We start from the raw sequence: 5265 nt of genomic DNA on the forward strand, positions 1-5265 counted from the left end.
TTGGCTCCTAATTGCTGTGTGCCACAGAGGCCTCGTGAGCCAATCACACAGGCAATCTCCAAAGACACCCGCCCGGTAATATGTTAACAATACTCCCATTTCTCTCTTTCTCCCTCTGTATCTCTCTCTCTCTCTCTCTGTATATCTCTCTCTTTATCTCTCTCTCTGTATCTCTCTCCCCAGTGTTCGCTTGCTGTCCCAGCAGTGTGTAATGACCTTGCTCAGGGTAGAGGTGTTGATGAGAGACAGTCAGAGGCACTGACAGGATAGGGCCACTCCTCAGTAGAACAGGAGATATTTGTGTTAGTTATTATGTGTATCTATTTGTCCATCTAACTCTGTACTTATCTGTGTCTGTGTGCTTAGGTGTGTGTTAGATACACACCTCATGGAGCGTGAGAGCAGAGCAACTGTGGTCAGACAGTGAACACAGGAATTTGGCAGCCTGTTCTGTTTGTGTGTGTGTATCTCAGTGTATCTCAGCTTCAAAAGGCAGTACCTTTCACTCTACAAAGTCATCTCTCTGTGTGAGAATACCAAATGTAATACCTTGAGACTTGACTTGGAACTGGTGACTCAAGACTCGGGACTCGACTTTGACTTGAGACTTTGACTTGAACGTGTCTGGCCAGGTTTTGTAACATTTTGTCACTCATTTTGTGGCACAGAGTCTCCGTGGATTACTCTACACGCAGCCAGAGACAGTAGCCGCAGCAAAAAAAACATGCAACAGATTGGCTAATGAAACAAGCGCACACTCGGCTCTCTGATTGGATTAGCAAACTGTCAATAAACACAAGTCGGGTGAGCTAGCGAACAGATTGATTTGCTGTACAGCTATAGGATCGGGTGCAGTGCAAACGTCAAAATATAGGGAGAAAGGATTGGCATAAATAAATATGCAGCCTCAAAAATAGTTTAACTGTTTACTTTGCAAGCTCTCTGATGATGGGGCATCAAGCTATAATTACTAGCATAGGCCTACTGGACTTTTGGTATGTCAACATTTTTGGTATGTCAAAAATGTATAATTTACTTAAGCTTGCATTTAGAATTTGTTGTTAAAATGAATTATTACACAATAAAAATATTTTGTAGACAAAGGTCTGTCTGGTATCCTCAATAAATAAACAAAGATTTGTAGTTGAACAAGTCATTGCAGGTATAGATTTTTATTTTACTTGACTTGAAAAAACTTGTGACTCGACTTGACCTGCTCTTAGAATGCATGACTTGGGCTTGACTCGAGACTCAACCCGTTCTACTTGGGACTCAACTTGGGACTTGCTTGTGATTCGAATAATAGTTACCACCTCTGGAGAACACACACCTCTCTCTTAAAACACGCTACTCTCATGATTAAGTGATATGTTGTTGTGTAATGCTGGCACAGCAGTGAGTAGCTCCCCACTGGGAGGGAGGGAAAGTAAGGAAAGAAGACTTTATTTGTTTTAATTCCAGATAATCTGCTGGTGTTGTACCTCAAGCAATAGTTTTTAAATACACACCCCCACGCAGACATCGAGAGACATGCAAACACACAGACACACACACACACGCATACACACACACACACACACACACACACACACACACACACACACACACACACACACACACACACACACACACACACACACACACACACACACACACACACACACACACACACACACACACACACACACACACACACACACACACACACACACAGATCTCTCAGTCCTTTGATAAGTACAAGAAGGTATAGCGAATGTCAATTACACACATTTTTGTTGGATGCTAGTTACACACAGTTGTATGATAAAACTGTCAAGCAACTCAATCTTTCAGAAGGTTAGTCACAAACAGATACAGATGATCTTTTTCATGATAGCTATTTTGATTATAGCTCCATCTTGATAGCTTCTGAAATGACCACTTTTAATCGGTTGTCACCTTGGGAGAAAAGAACGTTGCCTTCAATCATAGTCTAATTGGATCTCAGAAAGATTAAATTAGATATTCATCTTATTAGGTGACAATAATGGCTGAATACAGTAAAACACACACACACACACATACTTGTCCCAACACATGCACACACGCATGCACATACATGTCTCAACACTCACACGGTTGCACAACAATGTATCATGTATCAAGTCAGAGGGCTCGTTGTCTATAATATTTCATCACTTTACCATGTAGCGCTGAAATAAGGCGCACAAAGAAAGATAAAGAATATAACTACAGAAAGTTTAGATGGGGCTAAACCATATGCCTTTGGAGAGACATTATATAACTTGTTAATATAGCACAGAATGTTTATTTTTTTCTCAGATCAAATACCCAGTCACTAATGACACCATGTCACTGTGGACATGTCCCAAGCTCTCCCTTTTGACCTCTGAGGTGGAACATGTCAGCCTCCATTGTTAGAACTCACGGAGGGGGTCAGTGGTCAGCCCATTGTTTCATGTCAGATGGCGTCACTTTTCCACAACGTTCGTCCCTCAACTGATCTATCTTGTAGAATGTGGAACTAATATACACATTTTAATATTGAGCATCCACCATTCAAAAAAGGAAAATATAGTTCCAAATTTCACAATATCAATGCACTCTCGTATGACTCATCATGAAATATGCAGAATAACTAGCTAGCTAAATTAATACAAACATTGTGACAGTGATTTAACAGTTTGCAATTGTGAGAAAATAAAAACAAACTGGTAGCTATCTCTTGCACAAATTCTGTGCATGGAGATTGGTCTCCAGTGCAGTGACTTTATCAGCTGTGTACTAACTGTTATAGCTAGCTAGCTTATAGGCACAGTTAGCTAGCTAGTTAGTTAGCTCTTCCTTCACTGACAAAAAAAGCTTGCTTAGCCTGTTTAAATTACCCTGAAGTTGGAGACATGCAGCCCCACAATTAAGAGGAACCGACAGTTATCCGAAATCAGTCCGTAGATCAACATGTTTCTCAGTGATGAGCACAGTCAGCAGCTGACTTGTGGCAGAACAGATGCTTCATGAAAACTCATAATAATATAAGCATTAGCACTACTAGCTTGCTATCTAGCTTTTGTTGGAAGGTTCAATTCTGTGTAGGTAGCTGGTTGGTTAGCAGCATCGTTTCAGTCAAAGATGATTTCAGTGACTGGCTCAGCTGACGTTAGCTTTAATGTTGGACAAATGTATGCTATATTTTGTGCCAATGTCAAACTTCAGAAATTCTGCTCATTGAAGCACAATCCTTCTTAGCTAAATGTAAAATGGGGCGACTAAGATTTCCTCACCAAAAAAGCATCAACATTATTGAAATATTTATTGTTTTATTTTAGATCAATTCAGACACTTTTAGCCATTCAGCAGATTATGTCACCTAGGTAATATTTTCGAAAGTTGGACAACACATTATAGCAGAACTACTTTTGAGCTATCCGATTACCCTTTGCGAGATACGAGACAGATAAGGGGAAGGGGGAATCAACGCGCTATCTGACATAAGACAATGGGGTCACCAGGGTTAAGGCTGACATCATAGGTCTCCTGTAGTGTCAATTCTAAAAAAGTATTTCTACACTTTGTTGTGGATGGGCCTCTGGACGTCATCGACAAGACAAGAAAAAAATGTGTTTTTCTCGAGAAGAGACACCTTTCCTTTTACAGCTAAAAGAACGAAGAATAGTGTATTACTGAATACACTACTGAGTACTTGTATGTGTCCCCACATAATGACCATTTGAATCTGATTCAACCTGACATCTGAATTTCAGTATTTTTATCTGCTAAGCAAACATTAGAGCCCCCCGCTGAAGACCTAGGGTGAAGACCTACTCCCATTGCAGTGCCTGTAATGTTAAACTAACATTAGGACGGGTGGAGTGGGCAGGGGTGGGCAAGGCTGGCAGCACCAACACCAACACACACTAATGAGGGGTTTCACTGCTTATGAATGCCGTTCCCGTTAGTGTTGACGACCACAAACACATCGCACCGTGACGATGAGCAGGAGGAATGCCCCGAGAAGCAGACGATATTGTTCAGCAGCGTCCACCCGAGCATCCACCCCCTGTCTCTTGCCCCTTTGCCCCCCCGACCCCCCTCCCACCAGGCTATCCCATGCCCCCTCCCACCAGGCAGGCTGGGCTCTCTCTCGTCCCAGACCCCCTGGAACCCCCCAGAGCCCCATGGAAGCCCCCAGACTCAGGCCCCGGCTGACCAGGGGGAGCAGGCCGTTGGTTCCCAGGCTGGGCACGCACTTGTCATGTAAATGAAGAAATCACAACCAATTAGAGTCATTGCAGCGCATCGCCTTGTCTTCGCTACGGAGTCGAGACTTGTGGAGAGAGAGGGAGGAAGGGAGGGAGGGAGAAAATGGGAGGCAGGGGGATGAGTTGAGAAGGGGTGTTAAGGTTCCCAGTCTCACATTTCCTGTCCCTTCTTGCAGGGGAGCTTTTTTGTGTGTGTTTCTACATTCTTATTTATTTGTCTGTTTTCCATTGTGTGTATGTATGTTTGTTTGTGTGTGTGAGCACTTAAGGACGGGGATGGGGGGGTCACAGCAGGTGGTAGGGCTAATGGAATCCCCCATGGCCTGGGGGGGTAGGGTGATGGGGGGGCCGTGATGTATCTTTACTGACAGAGCTGTTGTAGTTTGCAATAACCCCCCTCCACTGTAAGCGAGAGAGAGAGAGTGATAGAGCAAGAGCAAAAGATAGAAGTATGTAAATAGATGTAAGCCTATAGTGGCAGAGAAGGAGGCAAAAAGAGGTGAGAGAGGTAGGGCCGACATGGAGCAAATAAACGAGAGAGAGAGAGGAGTAAAGCGCCTGGGGGGGGGGGGGGGTCAATCTGTAACACACCGTGGTCAGTCAGCATGGACTATAATGCTTCTCATATATCCATTCACTGGCCCTTTCCAACTGATCACTGTGTCTATATATTACTGCACAGGGCCTGGGGGTGGCTATATAGATCTTACAAAAACATAGCATGGGTAATCAAATCAAGCTTTATTCATACAGCACATTTCAGACATGGAATGCAACGTAATGTGCTTCACAGAGTTTTTCTTTATTTTTATTACTTTCTACATTGTAGAATAATAGTGAAGACATCAAAACTATAAAAGACCACTTATGTAATCATGTAATAACCAAAAAAACTGTTAAACAAATCAAAATATATTTTATATTTGAGATTCTTCAAATAGCCACCCTTTGAGAGAATGCCAAGAGTGTGCAAAGCTGTCATCAAGGCAAAGGATGGCTATTTGAA

This window comes from Salvelinus fontinalis, chromosome 4 (assembly GCF_029448725.1).
Source record: "Salvelinus fontinalis isolate EN_2023a chromosome 4, ASM2944872v1, whole genome shotgun sequence".
Lineage (NCBI taxonomy): Eukaryota > Metazoa > Chordata > Actinopteri > Salmoniformes > Salmonidae > Salvelinus > Salvelinus fontinalis.